This window comes from Hylobates moloch, unplaced genomic scaffold (genome assembly GCF_009828535.3).
Source record: "Hylobates moloch isolate HMO894 unplaced genomic scaffold, HMol_V3 SCAFFOLD_4, whole genome shotgun sequence".
Classification (NCBI taxonomy): Eukaryota; Metazoa; Chordata; class Mammalia; order Primates; family Hylobatidae; genus Hylobates; species Hylobates moloch.
In genome coordinates, this window is record NW_026652279.1 from 93,559,930 (window position 1) to 93,578,173 (window position 18,244).

At 47.5% G+C, this 18,244-nt stretch overlaps 1 long non-coding RNA gene and 1 pseudogene across 2 annotated transcripts in view; both read left to right on the plus strand.

Moving 5' to 3' along the window:
• The window catches only part of LOC131383188 (uncharacterized), a 10,732-nt gene extending 8,158 nt beyond the window's left edge, over positions 1 to 2,574 (plus strand). For both annotated transcript variants that reach the window (XR_009213010.1, XR_009213011.1), the window contains exon 3: positions 2,201 to 2,574. This is a non-coding gene — a long non-coding RNA (uncharacterized LOC131383188). The remainder of the gene's footprint in view (positions 1 to 2,200) is intronic.
• Positions 2,575 to 12,917: 10,343 nt separating this feature from the next.
• Positions 12,918 to 13,015, plus strand: LOC116467666 (U6 spliceosomal RNA; annotated as a pseudogene).
• The last annotated feature ends 5,229 nt before the right edge of the window (positions 13,016 to 18,244 follow it).

Here is an 18,244-nt window from a genome sequence, read left to right on the forward strand (position 1 = left end):
CCCTTCCCTTCCCTTCCCTTCCCTTCCCTCCCCTCCCCTCTCCTCCCCTCCCCTCCCTCCTCTCTCCCTCTCTCCCTCCTTCCTTCCTTCCTTCCTTCTTTCCCTTCCTCCCTCCCTCCCTTCTTTCTTTCTTCTTCCTTCCTTGCTTTTTACAAAGTCTCACTCTCTTACCCAGGCCAGTTTCAAACTCCTGGCCTCAGGTGATCCTCCTGCCTCAGCCTCCCAAAGTGCTGGGATTACAGGCATAAGCCACCATGCCCGGCCTGCATTGCATTTCTAATGCTGCACTGAAACTCTTGGTTTACATGTATATTTCCCCTATTTACTCAGAGGTTAGTAATGGCAGGAATTTTTTACTATTTTTGTATCCCAGCTGCTATAATATCCCCAGATATTAAATAGGTGTGTCCCACCTAATTAAATGGTATTTTAAATTTTAATTTTATTATAGAAAATTTCGAACATACATAAAGTGTTTTTAAGTTTGATAAACCCACAAATATGCATCACTCAGTTTCAGTCATTAGCACTTTTTCATGTTGCATATTTTTAAATGCAAAAAGAAAAACAGCAACCATCTATTGAATGTTTACTGGATATTACTCTGTTCTCAGCCTTTTACTGCCCATAGCCTCGAAGGAAGACACCGAATGTCAACAATGTCTAGCCAGTAGGCGGTAGGGGCAGTATCTGGCCCCAGTCAGTCTCACTCTTGAATTCACGCCCAGAATTACCTTGACCTGCTGCTTGTCTCATAGTAGACCCAGGAAATATCATTTGAGCAGAATGTAATTGAATCCCAGTTTACATATTAGGAACCGTGACAAGTTAAAGGAGGTAACCAGATAGTCATGGGAAAGTCACCTAAAAAATACTGAAAGGGGGCCGGGTGTGGTGGTTCATGCCTGTAATCCCAGCACTTTGGGAGGCCGAAGCAGGCAGATCACGAGGTCAGGAGATCGAGACCATCCTGGCTAACATGGTGAAACCCCGTCTCTACTAAATATACCAAAAAGAAAAAAAAAAATTAGCCGGGCATGGTGGTGGGCACCTGTAGTCCCAGCTACTCGGGAGGCTGAGGCAGGAGAATTGCTCGAACCCGGGAGATGGAGCTTGCAGTGAGCTGAGATGGCACCACTGCCCTCCAGCCTGGGTGACAGAGCGAGAATCCTTCTCAAAAAAAAAATAAAAATTAAAAAAAATTTTTTTAAATTAAAAAAATACTGAAAGGATGTTTAAGCGGAGGAAGGTGAAGAATCCCATGACAAATGTGTTTAGAAGAGGAATGAGACCCATTCTGTGTGGCTGGAGAGGAAGAACAAAAGGGGCTCAGGGAGGCAGATTTTCATTCAATATAAATAATTTTTAAGCAATTAGAGAAGAATGAAAAATAATCTGGGAGATCATTGGTCAGAGATCTGATTGCTCTAAAGGTTGCCCTAAAGGAGATGCCTGGATTTGTGGGCCAGTAAATTAGACAATATCCAAAGTCCTTGCCAACTACTATGGCCTGCAGTTTTATGCTTTGCACATACAGGGTTTGAGGGTGATGGCAGGACAGGAGGAATGTGTGTTTTTAGACCTCAATCACTGGAAGAAGAGCAGGACCATGCTCAGAGACAGAAAAACCGAGAAGGAGCTAGTTTCAAAAAGGAAGATAAACCTGGTTTGAGACAGATGTGTTTTTTAGTGTGAAAGGAGGAGAGCGTTTGCTTCCAGAAGTATTTTAGGAAGTCTCCATGGGAGGCAAGTGTGGAAGAGAGGAAAGGAAATGGACGGGAGAGGAGGCCATGTCAGGTGCGTGCTGGACAAAGGCCTGGGAGCAGGACCAAGCCTAGGGCAGGCTCCGGGACAGCCCTGCGTCCTCACACACTTAGGTTGATTCCCTATCTTTGCTATTGCAAATAGTGCTGGAATAAACATATGAGTGCAGCTATGTTTTTGATATAATGAGTTCTTTTCCTTTGGGTAGATGCCCGGTAGTGGGACTGCTGGGTGGAACGGTAGCTCTATTTTTAGTTCTTTGAGCAACCGCCATACTGTTTTCCACAGTGAATGAACTAATTTACATTCCGACCAGCAGGGTTCCCTTTCTCCACATCTTCACCAACATCTGTTGTTTTTTTACTTTTTAATAATAGCCATTCTGACCGGTGTAAGATGCTCTCTCATTGCATTTTATTCATTTTTATAACCCTAGGGCTGAGCATGGCATCTGACAGACTAAACTCTGCATGAATGTTGAGTCGTGAATAGACAGGGGCTGGATGCAGGAAGGAACAAATGAAAGAACGAAGGAATGAATGAAAGAATTTCATGGTGACAACTCCGAGGAGAGTGATATGAGGATGTTAGGGAAAAGGAGTGGAGAGCATAAGGGATACTCCTTTTCCCTATCTGCCCATCCTCAAAAAGCTGGAAACTTCTTTGTGCTGGTTCTTTCTGGTGCCGGGGAGACGGCAGCGGTGAGTGGGCAGAATTCTTACCTGGCTGTGGGGCACGGCAGCCTGGAGGGCTGCTCTGAGCAGGACCAAGAGCTGCCCATGCACCTTGATTCAACCGGCTCTTTTTATCAACCAGGGTCACAGGGCGTGGGAGTCTCCTTCCTCTGGACTGCTAATTTTTTTGTTTTAAGAGACAAATAGAAATCCCTCTTTGTACATGATATCCTCTGTGCTTCTTATATAAACCATTACTGAGACACTATGTCACTTTTATGGTTGTGTCACTGTCTTGTCACACATCTGGACATTCTCTGTCAGTGATCCCGATCTGCATAGACTGAGGCTTTTGTTGTGTGTAACAGACACTGTTTGAGCACGGGGAAATTGCAGTCATGTCTGTACTATCTTCTTCTCTGAATAAGCAGGAAACAAAGGAGAAGAAAACTCCAGAATTGGATGTGGCCTTTACTAGCACAAACTGCTACTTGTTTCGCTGAATTGTTCCCCCGATTATCTAGCTTTAAAGTCTCCCCTTTTAGGAGAGACCAGACAGCAGACAGGTCAAGTACTGCTGTCCCTGCTCTGCTAATCATTGGCTGTGTGGCCTTGGGCAAGTTACTGAATCTCTCTGAGCTTCAGCCTTCGAATCGTCAGATGAGGTACCTTTAGTAGCTACACAAAGACAGTGCATAAAGCACTTAGCAGAGTGCTTCACAGCACTCAAAGCCAGAGCTGTTCTTACCTCGCTTCTGAACCACCCTTTCTGGTGACTGCGTCTGAACATTTGGTCTCTGTTCCACAGCTGAGATGAGGCTGTCCTGGGTGCTGCAGACTAATGACTGAAAAGAACTGTGCCTTACAAAAGCTCAGTCACCTCAGAACATCACTGCTTATGCGGAACACAATGAGATTTTTAAGCAGACCTGCAAAGCATTTCTCTTCTAGTATAATCAAACGTGAGTCATGGTGTTTGAGATTCTCTTGCAGTGACTCCAGCTTTCCTCCTTCCAGCTGAAGGCCCCTCTAAGGGCACAAAAGACCTCTCTGCCGGGGTGGTGCCTCCCAAATCCACGTCTTCCCAGGAGAGACATCTCGTTCACCCCAGTTCTCCTAAATCCCACAAACCTGGTGTGGGGTTTCAGGCAGCACCACATGAAGAAGAGTGGCGCCCGGTCCCAGACGCACACACAGCACCCCCAGACATGCACACAGCACCCCAGACGCACACACAGCACCCCCAGACACACACACAGCACCCCAGATGCACACACAGCACGCCACTGGCTCGGGTGCATCGAGAACACTTGAGGCCTGAGGACTCTCCGTAAATATTTATTGAATGCATTGCACTGGAGGCACAGTCCTTGACTACAGCCCTTTCTGGAAAAATAATAACTATTTCCCCAAACACTAAGTCCAAACACAAAATCAGCTTGTGTTTATCCTCCGTATTATTATTTTTTTTTAACCAAGACATGCTATGGTTTCCCTTTATGGCAGCTAAGGCTCAGCAATCCCATTACTTTGGATTTATTGCATTTGGCATAATCTTTTAAATAGGATTTTTGCCTCTTTGCCTCCTGATAACTCAGCCAAGCGTCAATTTTATTGCTTCTGTTTGTAATACCTGAAGCCTTGAGCTTATTACTCAACTCATTCCTTTGCCTCCCTGTTTCTATGCACAGGAGGAACCTGGCGCAGGCTTTTCCAGGCCTGAGAGTTGAAAGCTCTGTCTTGCTTTCTTTACTACAACGTTCTCTCCTTTGACTGAGACTTTGCCCAAAGGACGCAATGCCAGGGCAATGCCACAGTGTCTGCTGTCATAATGGACTGGGCAAGGCGGGGGTTTCTGTTCTAGGGCGTGACCTCCATGGGTATGGCTGCCTCCATCACAGAGAGGCAGCCTGTGCGTGAGGCTCAGCTCCCCGCTCACCAGCCTTGCGACCCGGGGCAAGCAAACCGACCTTCTCAGACTTCAGTTCCTCATAGCAAATGAAGGGTGACAAAGGGCACCTACCTTGCAAGGTGGTTTTACAAATTAGAGATAATTGCCAGGCATAGTGGCTCATGCCTACAGTTCCAACACTTTGGGAGGCCGAGGCAGGATGATCACTTGAGGTCAGGAGTTTGAGAAAGACCCTGTATCTACAAAAACTATTAAAAATTAGCCGGACATGGTGGCTTTTGCCCCTAATCCCAGCTACTTGGGAGGCTGAGGTGGGAGGATTGATTGAGCCTAGGAGGTAAGGGCTGAAATGAGTTCAATGAGTTGTGGTTGTGCCGCTGCACTCTAGCCTGGGAGAGACAGAGCAATACCCTGTCTCAAAAAAAACAGAAAGAAAGAGAAGGAGGGAAGGAAGAAAAGAAGGAAGGAGAGAGGGAAGGAAGGAAGGAAAGAAGGAAGGAAGGAAGGAAAAGAAAGAGAGAGAGAAAGAAAGAAACAAAGAAATCAGATATTATTATGTTTGACCTGTGTTCCCCAGGCCATGCTCCCACTGGGCTTTATTTGAAGCTCCCCAGAACAAAAACTCTCAGCATTTCCTTATTGGTCAATGTGGGCCTTCTTTCCTCATCAAATTCTTCTCCAGTCGCTGGTCATCCCCTGGCAGGGACCCTCACATCCTCATGAACAGCACCCCAGCTTTGGCCCAGGGTTTGCTGTTTCCTCCCCTTCTGCCCAGCTTACTTTTGTGGGATGGGAAGACAAGGCCAGTAATACTTGCCCAAAGCTCCAGGGTTCACAAAACTGAAGCCATGGGAGAAACCCAAAGATCCAGTGCTGTTGAGGACAGGGGTGCCCCCTCCCACGCTGTGGAACCTGCTGACCCCCCAGGAGCTGTTCTTTCCGTTCCCATTGGCCATATCATTGTGCCCTCCCCTGCTCAGGCTGGGTTCAGGATGGCAGTAGAGTGACCAAGGTGCCAGTGAGAGGTGAAGCCACCTAGACTTCCTGAGTCTAGTGGGGACTTGGAGAACTTTTCTGTCTAGTAGAGGATTATAAATGCGCCGATCAGTGCTCTGTGTCTAGCTAAAGGATTGTAAATGCACCAATCAGCACTCTGTAAAAACGCACCAATCAGCACTCTGTGTCTAGCTAGAGGATTGTAAATGCACCAATCAGCACTCTGTAAAATGGACCAATCAGCAGGATGTGGGCGGGGACAAATAAAGGAATAAAAGCTGGTCACTCGCAGCCAGCAGAGCAAACTGCTGTGGTTCCGTTTCAGGCTGTGGAGGCTTTGTTCTTTTGCTCTTCAGAATAAATCTTGCTACAGCTCACTCTGCGTTTGTGCCACCTTTAAGAGTTGTAACACTCACTGCAAAGGGTTCGTGGCTTCATTCTTGAAGCCAGCGAGACCAAGAACCCACCAGAAGGAACAAACTCCGGACACACCAGCAGCTCTTAGAACGCTGCCTCTTTCATCACCCAGCACATTCATCCACTTGTCCAGCCCAGCAGCTCTTAGAATGCCGCCTCTTCTGTCACCCAGCCCATTCATCCACTTGTCCAGCCCATGCGTGTTCAGCACCCACTCTTTGAGGCTTTGTGCTGCGTGCCAGGGGTACAGCGGTGAGCACAGTAAGGGACTTGAGCTCACAGGCTAGGAGGGGACGGTTACAACCCAAAGTCTAAGTGCACTGATAGGAAGCATGGAGTGCTCTGTCTTCAGTACCAGGCACCCCCTAGGTCAGCTTCGCAGAAGCTCTGAGCCCTGGCACCAAATTTCAACAGCTCTCTTTCCTTTAGGGAGCCCTTTCTCCAGTGTCCCCCACAAAGAGATTCTATGCAGGGTGCTTCAGTACTCCTGCAGGCCAGCCTGGAAGCTTTCGTGCTGCGGAGGCTCGAACTGGCACTTAGACAAATGGAAGGTGCCCAGCCAGGGCCTGGCCGGGGGAGGCAATGAAAGGGAACTACTTATGAGCTTTAAGCCAAAGAGGAGTGGATTGCAATTGTTTGCTAACTAGTCCTACGCTCAGGTTAGGAGAGGTGCATGGAGACAGAGGGAGAAGGCCACACTTCGGGGAACTAGGAGACTGGGCTCTCACTGAGGCACAGGCACAGACACGCTTCTCTTGTGACACTGGGGTTCCAAAAGGATTATGAATCTATCTTCACCCATTCCTCAAAATTTACATGTTGATTTTAGTGATTTCTTTCCATTTTATTTTTCTGATAGAATAGCAGCAACTTGCCTTTTCTGTAGAAAGATGATTTCATTCTTTTCCTCTTTTCGCTCTTGTTCCCCTGTTTATTTTTCCCATCCCCTAACAACTTCTCTTTTCTACTCAGGAGGAGTAGAAAAGCAAATTGAACAGGAAGAAAATCCTCTTGGTAAAGAGGCATTATGATCCGCCAGCTTTGCGCGAAGGGAAATTTGCTTCTCTTCAATTCCTCCTAATTATTCATTTCCTTTTTCCCTTCTGCTTCTTGAAAATAATTACTGCAGTAGTTTTTCCCTAGATAAGAACTTCAAGCAGCCAGGAGCCAACACTGACTCAGCTTTATTTTTCACAATTTTCAGTGCCGGTTACTTGTGACCAAGCAATCCAGGATTCCTGAGAAGCTATGTTGGCCAGGCTGGTCTTGAACTCCTGGGCTCAAGGGATCCTCCCACCCTGGCCTCCCAAAGTGTTGAGATTACAGGCGTGAGCTACCACACCTGGCCTATTTGTAATTTTTGTTGTTGTTTAGAGATAGGGTCTTGTTCTGTCACCCAAGCTGGAGTGCAGTGGTACCATCACAGCTCACTGCAACCTCCAACTCTTGGGTTCAAGTGATCCTCCCACCTCAGCCTCCCGAGTAGCTGGGACTATGGGTGCATACTACCATGTCTGGCTAATTGTTTTTTTGTTTTAGCTTTTTTTTTTTTTTTTTTTGTAGGGACAGGTGTCTCCCTATCTCCCTATGTTGCCCAGGCTGATCTTGAACTCCTAGTCTCAAGTGATCCTCCCACCTCGGCCTCCCAAAGTGTTGAGATTACAGGCATGAGCCATGGCACCTGGATGTAATTTTTAAAATTAATTTAATTTCTCATCTTAGTGAGGGGTCTTTATTTTATTTTATTTTATTTTATTTATTTTATTTTATTTTGGATACAGAGTCTCAGTCACCCTGACTGGAGTGCACAATCTCAGCTCACTGCTACCTCCGCCACCCAGGCTCAAGCAATCCTCCCACCTCAGCCTCCAGAGTAGCTAGGACTGCAGGTTCACACCACCATGCTCAGCTAATTTTTTAATTAATTTTTTATATTTAATATGTATTACCCACTTCTAGTACATTTGGTGTTAGATAGAACTATATATGTCCAAAGTCAGCAAAAATAGTCATCCCTTGTCTTTGCATTGCTTACAATTTGGCCTCACATACACTTTACAGGCTGTGAAGGTACGTGGCTCAATCAGGTGGCAAAGCCAAGATTAGAGCTCACTTCCCTAGAAGGTAGCTCTCAACCTGCCATCAAATGGAACTCACGGACTTGCCCTGCCTCCACCCTTCATCCCCAAAACGAGCTCAACTGCCTGTTGCCATGGTAACAATGTGATACACTTCATCCTTTTTAAAAACCAGAACCTTACTGCTAGTAACTCCCCATCACTGTATCTAACTCAGACCTGTCTCAGTTTGCAGGCTTGTAGGTATCATTGTTCCTGGGCATGTCCCCTAGTCACCTCACACACGATCTGTTTAAAGCTAGACTCTGCCCCACTAAAAGCTGCTCGTCTGCCAGTCTCCCAAACTACATACCTGAGTGTTATCCTCAGCTGCCACCTCCCCTCACCACTCAGGGAATGAAGGAGCTCAATGGCAGTTCTTTCACAGGGCACTCTCCATGCCCCATTGACCCCCACCCCAAACCACTGAAGGCTATGGTTAGAGGAACTTCAAAAGAATAAGCCAGCTGGGTATGGTGACATGCACTTGTAGTCCCAGATACTTGGGAGGCTGAGGTGAGGTGGGAGGGTGGCTTGAACCTAGGAGTTCAAGGCTACAGTGAGCTATGATCACACCACTGCACTCCAGCCTGGGCAACAGAGCGAGACCCTGACACACACACACACACACACACACACACACACACACACACGGAAAGAAAGAAAATGGTGAGTATTGAGGACTGTGCCGAAATGGAGCTGTGGGCAGCTGCCAATGGACAGTTGTAGTCTACATGGTCGGTATGGATCTCTTTCTCACTGACACTCAGGCAAATGATGTGGTGTGGCTCGCTGGCTGGTGAAAAGTGGAAGAGAAATGGGGGCAGGGATGAATAGAAGCTGCCTCGAGAAATACAAAAAGTAGCTGGGTGTGGCAGCAGGTGCCTGTAATCCCAGCTACTCGGGAGACTGAGGCAGGAGAATCACTTGAACCTGGGAGGCAGAGGTTGCAGTGAGCCAAGATTGTGCCACTGTACTCCAGCCTAGGCAACAAAGTGAGACTCTGTCTCAGAAAAAAAAAAAAGAAGAAGAGGAAGAGGAAGAAGAAGGAAGAGGAAGAAAGAAGAAGAAAGCAGGTCCCTTGGTGATTTGTTAGCAGTGGCTTTTGTGCCTGATCCCTGCCTGGTCCATTGGTCCCCTCTTGCCCCTGCAACTCCCACAGTTTTGAGCAGTCTATTCCAGTGCCCCAGCAACGCCTCTGCAGCTGTGACCCATCCCCAACACTGACTTTGATTCTGAGCCAAATGCCGTCCACCCTCCTTGGCTCTATCTTTGATTGCACCGTAACTGCTAGCCCACTGGGTCAGCATCATTCTCTAAAGGGATGTTTCAGCAACTGACCACAGTAATTGGTTTTCCTATTAGCTTTATGCTCCAAACAATATGTTTATAGACAGGCACAGAATCCAAAGCTATGCGTGGAGATCCAGAGTGAAGCAGCCCCTCGCGTCTTAGCTGTGGCGTGAATGGTCTCAAAGCCAGCTGCCCTCTGATATGCAGCATTTTCACTACAAAAGAGAAGCCTTCTTTGGTTTGCTTGAGGGGAGGAGAGTGTGGGACGGGGGAGTGTCTGAATTCTTAGGAGGATTGCTGCTTCATTGTAGGAAGCATGGGGAGGCAAGGTGGATGGGATGGGTCAGCCCTCAACACCCACTCTGCCTTCCTCTGAGTGTCCCTCCCAGGACTGCACAGGCTGGAACCAACAGACTGCAGTTCCTAGACCCAGCGCAGGCAGGGCTGTGAGAGTGATCTCAGTTTGGTGGTGGTTAGGTGGAGGCTGCCCTTCTGTACCTGCTCTGCCTGCAGGCCAGTTTGCTCCTGGGGGTCTTGAGCTTTTTCCGTGGCAGATGAGCGGAGGCTGCCCCACGCCCAGCATCTGGTCACTAGCCTGCTGGGTGTCCATGTGGACTGTAGCAGGTACAGTGTGATCCAGCAACCAGTTGAGGTTAGTGGCAGCTTCTATTTATTTATTTATTTAGAGACAGGGTCTTGCTCTGCTGCCTAGGCTGGAGTGGAATGGGGCAATCATAGCTGTCTGCAGCCTCAACCTCCCAGACTCAAGCAACCCTCCTACCTCAGCCTCCTGAGTAGCTGGAACTACAGGCATGTGCCATTACACCGGGGTAGCTTTCAAAATTTCTCATGGAGACAGGCTCTCACTATGTTGCCGAGGCTGATCTCAAACTCCTGGCCTCAAGCAATCCTCCCACCTTGGCCTCCCAAAGAACTGGGATTATAGGTGTGAGCCACCATGCCCCACCTGGCAGCTTCTTGATTATGACCTGAATTTATGATTCGGAAGTTGGAGGCTGCCTGCTCTTAGAAGATTGGAAGGCCAACTCTAAGGCATGACTTAGCTTATAATCCATTTCATCTGGCATAGTGTTTTTATAAGTACATTAATATCCTAAATCCCCTCTTAATGAAACCTGTTTGAGAGGATTCTGTCCTTGGAAAGCCAACGCTGCCCATGTAGAGTTTGAAGACCTCAGAGTTCATGCGTATGTGGCACTGCAAAGAAGAAACTTCATTGGAGGATGAAATTGTGTGTGTGTGTGTGTGTGTGTGTGTGTGTATGGTTGTGTGTGTGTGTTTGGGAAATTACTTGTTACACCACAAATATATGAACATTCAAAAAGACATTTTGGCCAGGTGCCATGGCTCACACTTGTAATTCCAACACTTTGGGAGACTGAGGCAGGAGGATTGCTTGAATCCAGGAGTTCCAGACCAGCCTGGCCAACAAAACAAGACCTTGTCTCTACAAAAAGTAAAAAAATTGTCTGGGCATGGTGGTGCATACCTGTAGTCTCAGCTACCTGGGAGGCTGAGGCAGGAAGATCACTTGAACCTGGGAGATCAAGGCTGCAGAGACCTATGAGTGTCCCACTGCACTCCAGCCTGGACAACAGAGCGAGACTGTCTCAAAGGAAAAAAAAAAGACATTTTGTTTTAAAATAGTCATTATACAGTGGATAAGTCAGGCAACACAGTGTCTAGATGATGAAAATGACCACCATTGAGGGTCGCATGGATATCATGTGCCTCCAGACGTGGTGGCTTGAGGACACCAGCGTCACCTATGTAGTCTCCCATGGCGAATGCACAGCCTCAATCTAATCATGAGGAAAAATCGAACAAACACAAAATAAGCAACATTCCATTAAACAGGAACTGGGGGATGGAACTCTTCAAAAACGTTGATGTCCTGAAAGGCAAAAGGTGACACAAATGTTACAGATTAAAGGAAGCTCAGGAGACATGGTAACTAAATGTAGTATCTGATCCTAGACTGGCTCTTTTCTGCAGTGGGAGAAATGCTATAAAGGACATTATTGGGCCAACTGGCAAAACTGGAACATTAACGTGAATTTAACATTCAGTTAAAAGCATCATGACCAGGCATGGTGGTACATGCCTATAGTCCCATCTACTCCAGAGGCTGAGGCCAGAGGATCACTTGAGCCCAGGAGTTCAGATCCAGCTTGGGCAACACAGCAAGAGCTCATCTCAAAAAGAAAGCATCATAGCAATGTAAATTCATGAAGTTAATAACCTCAGTTATGGAAGAGAATATCCCTGTTGATATGGTTTGGCTCTGTGTTCCCACCCAAATATCATGTTAAATTGTAATGCCCAGTGTTGGGGAGGGTGCTGGTGGGAGGTGACTGGATCACGAGGGCCAATTTCCCCCATGCTGTTCTTGTGATAGTGAGTGAGTTCTCTTGAGATCTGATGGTTTCGAAGTGTTTGGCAGGTCCCCAATTGCGCTGGCTCTCTCTCTCTCTCTCTCTCTCTCTCTCTACCTCTCCTGCTTGCTTCCACTTCACCTTCCTCCACTATTGTAAGTTTCCTGAGGCCTCCAGGCATGCTTCCTGTTAAACCTGCAGAACTGTGAGTCAAACCTCTTTTCTTCATAAATTACCCAGTCTCAGCAACCTCCACCTCCCAAGTTCAAGTAATTCTCCTGCCTCAGCCTCCCGAGTAGCTGGGATTACAGGTGTGTGCCACCACGCCTGGCTAATTTTTGTATTTTTAGTAGAGACGGGGTTTCACCGTGTTGGCCAGGCTGGTCTCAAACTCCTGACCTTAAGTGATCCTCCTGCCTCAGCCTCCCGAAGTGTTGGGATTACAGGTGTGAGCCACCATGACCAGCTCTGGTAGTTCTTTATAGGAATGTGAGAACAGACTAACACGCTGGTTCTTAGAAAATACCCATTGAAGTATTTAGGAATAAACAGCCATGACACATGTAACTGACTTCCAAATAATTTTTTAAAAAATTATGAGACAGGAGTGGGGAGCACATGATCAACCAGTAAAGCTTACGGGTTAAAATGTTAATAATCAGTGAATCTAGGTAAAGAGTTCATAAATGTTCCTTGTACACTTTTTTGTAAATTTGAAACTACATCTGAATGAAAAGCTAAAACAAAAGACATTTCTTTATCGCCATGTTTTGGGTTCTACCATAATCAGAATGTCTGCCTGCTAAGCCAACTCCATTCCCACTCAATGGGATGAAAACTGGGGACACCAAGAGGCAGAGCCCAGGGTTGCCCAGGCTTACTCTCCTTTTATTTCCCATCTGTGCTTTGCTGAGCAATGCCCAGGAATTTTTTGCATTGCTCTTGCCCTCTGTCTGAAGGTGGGATTCTTCAGGTGCCCAAAGTCTCCTGGACCCGAAGCAGGTATTGCTCCCTCTGTGTCTGAAGAGGACACAGCAAAGCTGCCTCTCCCTTTTAGCACAGTGGATTTGGCGTGTTTCCACCCATGTTTTTTAACTGTGGGCTTTGGTACTCATCATCATCTCTGATTACCTTTTCCAGGAGACTGAGGGACATGCTTCATCTTAATTTTTAAAGAAACATAAAACCCAAACAAACAGGTAATAATATTTCTTCGGACTTGGTGAGGCTTTGTCCCCAGGATTCACTTCATCATCAGGACTACAGGAGAGACTCAGGAAAGGAACATTTGGGGAAACAGATCCAAATACAGGTGCTGAAAGTAGGCTCCAAGGCAGTAAAGCTGGGCTTGCTTCAGCAGCACATATACTAAAATTGGAACAATACAGAGAAGATTAGCGTGACCCTTAAATAAATATGTAGAAACAAAAGCAGTAAAGCTGTGATAAACACACCAGTGCTGATGTCTGGTGGAACTACTCACAACAGCAAAGACATGGAACCAACCTAGGTGCACACCAATGGTGCATTGGATAAAGGTAATGTGGTGCATATACACTATGAAATTCTACACAGCTGTTAAAAAGAATGAAATCGTGTCGTTTTGTTTGTTTGTTGAGACAAAGTCGCCTAGGCGGGAGTATAGTGGCACGATCTTGGTTCACTGCAACCTCCACCTCCTGGGTTCAAGGAATTCTCCTGCCTCAGCCTCTTGAGTAGCTGGGATTATAGGCACGTGCCACCACACTCAGCTAACTTTTTTCATTGTTGTTGTATTTTTAGTAGAAATGGGATTTCACCACATTGGCCAGGCTGGTCTCAAACTCCTGAGCTCAGGTGATCTGCCCGCCTCAGCCTCCCAAAGTGCTGGGATTACAGGCGTGAGCCGCCATGCCCGGCCTTGAAATCATGTCCTTTGCAACAGCATGGATGCAGCTGGAGGCCATTTTCCAAATAATACAGAAACAGAAAATCAAATACTACATGTTCTCACTTATAAATAGGAGCTAAACAAAGAGTATACAAGAACATAAAGATGAAAACAGTAGACACCAGGGACTCCAAAAGAGAGGAGGGAGGGAGGGGGCGAGGGTTGAAAATCTACCTCTCAGGTACTATGTTCACTGTTTGAGTGGCGGGCTCAATAGAAGCTTGAACCCCAGCATTATGCAACATATCCATGTAACAAACTTGCACATGTACCCCTTGAATCTAAAAATCTTAGAAAAAGCAGTAAAGTATGAGTTTTATGGGGCACAGCAGTAGATGATGTAAGTCAGCTTCACCTGCTGCCTTGCTGGGCACCTGCAGTGCTCAGAACCACCTGGGCCCTCCTGGAAGAGAGGCATCGGGGAACATCCCCTCTCTGTGATGGAAACGGCCTGAGAGGCAGATGGTGGGCCAGGTATCAGGATTGGAAAGAGAACACTGAAGTGGAGTAAGGAAAAAGGGAGAGCAGCCAAGCACGGGACTCAGCGGCCGGGGCTGCACTCAGGAAAGCCTCCTCCCTGCTAGAGTTGAGTCCTGAGAAGGGTCCAGCTCTGAAGACTGGAGGGAGGTCTGCATGTGGGTGAGGAGGAAAGAGCACAAAGAGAGGAAGCATCCGGGGACGGGACCCGACCCCTGTGACAGCTGTGTCCACAGCACACTGTTCCCAGGCCACACCTCTGCCTTCTGAACGGCAAATCACAGGGCCATTCATTCATTCATTCACTGTTTAACTAGTATTTATTAAGTGCTTGACATATACGGAGTTCTGTGTTATAAAGACTATCCTGGGATAGAGTTGGGAGAAGAAACAGGCACATAAGACTTAACGGGATCAATACTTTAAGGTAAGTATGAACCAAGTGCCAGGGAAAGGTAGGTGGGGGCAAGAGGCCTCTGGAACCTGTAAATCAAGGGCAGCTTCACGGAAGGGAAATTTGATCCCAGTTGTGAAAGATGAGTTTGAAATAGTCCACGAAGTGTGGTACAGCAAAGAAGAACACAGACTCCAGCCTCAAGATACCTGGGATTTTATCCTCAGTCTGTGACCGGGGTCTGGGGTAGGCTGAAGCAAGAAAAGCGTCTAGGGTTCAAGATTTGAAGTGACTCTCAGGATTGTGCAAGGGTAGACTGAGCAGCTCCTCACATCACGCACCCGGGCGCCTCTGCCCTGGCTCTCTGTACAGCTCCATCACCCCAGCCAGGCACTATCACCTCCCTGGTCTCTGCTTCCTCATATGCTGGGCACTGGGCCAGGGAGGTGATGGGAGGACACCTCTCTCCCCTGCATGTCTTTTCCGCTAGCAGACACTAGGGAAGAGTTCCGGAGGTGAGCTCAAAGAGCAGAGGAGCCTCCCAGAAGCTGTGAACTATGCCCCAGGGCCTGGAATAAATATTAGGTTTGCTTTCATTCTCTTTGCCTTTCCTGTTTACTTGTGGCTTTTGATGCCTCTTTCCCCAACTTAGCATGGGAAGCTGAAGTTATTGCATTGTCATTTTATAGTGGAGGAATTAGATTTCTAATAAGGTTTAAATGGGAAATGAGCCTCTTAAGTATCAGGCTGAGCAGTTCCACATTATAACCGGGGGAAAAGGAGCCTGAAAAAAATCATTAAACTCTGTGCTTCTGTAAAGAAAGATGGACCATGGGAGAAAGGCCATCCAGTGACTCAGTCTGCAAAATTACCAGGGTGTGGGGGAGATTCTGGCCCCTCCAGTCAAGTAGAAGAGGAAGTAACTACAGTCATGATGGTGTTTCAGTCAACAGTGGGCCACATATAGGATGCTGGTCCCATATGATTATCACGGAGCTGAAAAATTCCTGTTGCCTAGTGATTCGTGTTACAGTTCCCTACAGGATTCAGTACAGTAACCTGCCATACAGGATTGTAGCCTAGGAGCAATAGGCCAGACCACATCGCCCAGGTGTGCAGTAGGCTATGCTATATAGGTTTGTGTACAAGCACTCTGTGATGTGCGCATAATGACTCAATCACCTAACAATGCCCTTCTCAGAACATATTGCCATCATTAAGCAATGGATGACTATACTTGGAGCAATCTTTAGCTGGTGAGCTTTTTTTTTTTTTTTTTGAGATGGAGTCTCGCTCTGTCGCCCAGGCTGGAGTGCAGTGGCTCCAACTCGGCTCACTGCAAGCTCCGCCTCCCGGGATCACGCCTTTCTCCTGCCTCAGCCTCCCCAGTAGCTGGGACTACAGGTGCCCACCGCTACACTTGGCTAATTTTTTGTATTTTTAGTAGAGACGGGGTTTCACCACGTTAGCCAGGATGGTTTCGATCTCCTGACCTTGTGATCCGCCTGCCTTGGCCTCCCAAAGTCCTGGGATTACAGGTGTGAGCCACCGCGCCCTGCCGCTGTTGAGCATTTTTTGAAGACAGCTGCTCCTGACTCTGCTGAGCTACAGTCCCCGTATTGACTGACTACCGGACACTCCACTTGGAGCATTCCAGAAGCACTCCAAATTCAACTCGCCATAAACAAAAGGTATCATATCTTTCAACTCATTCCCCTGCTGCCCCACCCACCACAGACTATGCAGTCTGCTAAAGGAAACCCAGGGGTCATTGGAGTTCTGGACAATTCCCTCATACGTATTCAGTGCAACAGCAGGTGCCAAACAAAGCCCTTCGTTTCCACCACCTTGGGGTGTGAGGATGCCCTCCCCGCTTCTCCATTCTCTCTGCCAGTGCCCAAGTCCAGACCCTCACCACTTCTCACCTGGATCCAACAGGAGCCTCCTAACTCATCTCCTTTTCAGCCCAGCTCTTTTCCACACAACCCTCGTATTGCTACTTTGGTTTTTCACTTATTAAAAATATTATGAAGTCTATCATCTCTGTATTAGAAAGTCAACACCAGAGTCACCACCACCCAGGATAACAAATAGAACATTGCTCTTTCCTTAGAGCAGTTCATGTAGGAAGGCAGGTGAGACTGGCAGGCAGAAAGCCAATGAGAGATGCCTGCAGGGAGTGAATGAACCTTCAGAGAAACCAGACTGCCCCAAGAAGGATACTTTTTTTTTCCTTTGGGACAGAGTCTCACTCTGTCATCCAGTCTGAAGTGCAGTGGCGAGATCTCGGCTCACTGCAACCTCTGCCTCCCAGGTTCAAGCAATTCTCGTGCCTCAGCCTCTGAGTAGCTGGGATGACAGGTGCGCGCCACCATGCCTGGCTAATTTTTGTATTTTTAGTAGAGACGGGGTTTCACTATGTTGCCCAGGCTGGTTTCGAACTCCTGGCCTCAAATGATCTGCCTGCCTCGGCCTCCCAAAGTGCTGGGATTACAGGCATGAGCTACCGTGCCCAGCAACTTTTTTTTTTTTCTAGCTGAAGATATCTCCCCACTGGTAGAACACTCGTGGAGAGGTGATCGGCCAAAAGCTATATATTCATCCTTTAGCCAGTGGGACACACCATCTCCCCAGGACCTGGAGAAGCTGGGGGCCCTGGCCCAAAGGAGTGTTGAGAATGGGTGCAGCCCCTGCCACTGGGAGAGGCAGAGCCAGATGAGGACAACTCTATTGCTTGCCTCCTCACTACCATGCACTAAGCACCCACCATGTGCCAAACAGAACAGTAGGGGCGCTATGCGGCAGGCCTTTACCTTCACAACGACCCTTTGAGACATATGGAATTCTTCCTATTTCAATCGCATGAGCCCGAGAGGCAGAGGTTACCATGAGCTGAGATCGCACCACTGCACTCCAGCCTGGGCAACAGAGTGAGATTCTTTCTCAAAAAAAAAAAAAAAAAAAGCATTTAAAAAAATAATAGTCATTCCTATTTCACAGATGAGGAAATCAAGCTGCTTGTCAAAGGTTAGCTGACTTGTAAATGGCAGAGCCAGGATAAAAATCCAGGTTGTGTTATACTGTATCCTAATGTAATATTAAGTAAAAAATTTAAAAAAATTCCAAAGAAAATAAAATTCAGTGTGTTTTAAACACATATGACTTTCTTAATGATTGATGTACTAGCAAACTATGTCTCCAAGCTGGACCCCTTTCTCTAGCCAGGACACCCACAGTGAAGGTGTTGTCTTGCTTATGGCCGCTGAATGGCACAGACACTGGGGAGAGACCCCTGGCGGTTGCTAGAAGTGAGGCATTGCACGGGTTTTGGTTTTCTCTTTTTTTTTTTTATTTTTAGTGACTGAGTCTCGCTCTATCACCCAGGCTGGAGTGCAGCGGCACAATCTCGGCTCACTGCAACCTCTGCCTCCCAGGTTCAAGCGATTCTCCTGCCTCAGCCTCCCAAGTAGCTGGGATCACAGGCGCCCGCCACCATGCCCAGCTATTTTTTGTTTTTGTTTTTTGAGACAGAGTCTCGCTGTGGCCCAGGCTGGAGTGCAGGGGCACGATCTTGGCTCACTGCAGGCTCCGCCCCCCGGGGTTCACGCCATTCTCCTGTCTCAGCCTCCCGAGTAGCTGCGACTACAGGCACCCGCCACCTCACCCGGCTAATTTTTTGTATTTTTAGTAGAGACGGGGTTTCACTGTGTTAGCCAGGATGGTCTCGATCTCCTGACCTCGTGATCCGCCCGCCTTGGCCTCCCAAAGTGCTGGGATTACAGGCGTGAGCCACAGCGCCTGGCCTATTTTTTGTATTTTTAGTAGAGACAGGGTTTCTCTGTGTTGGCTAGGCTGGCATTGCACGGGTTTTGGA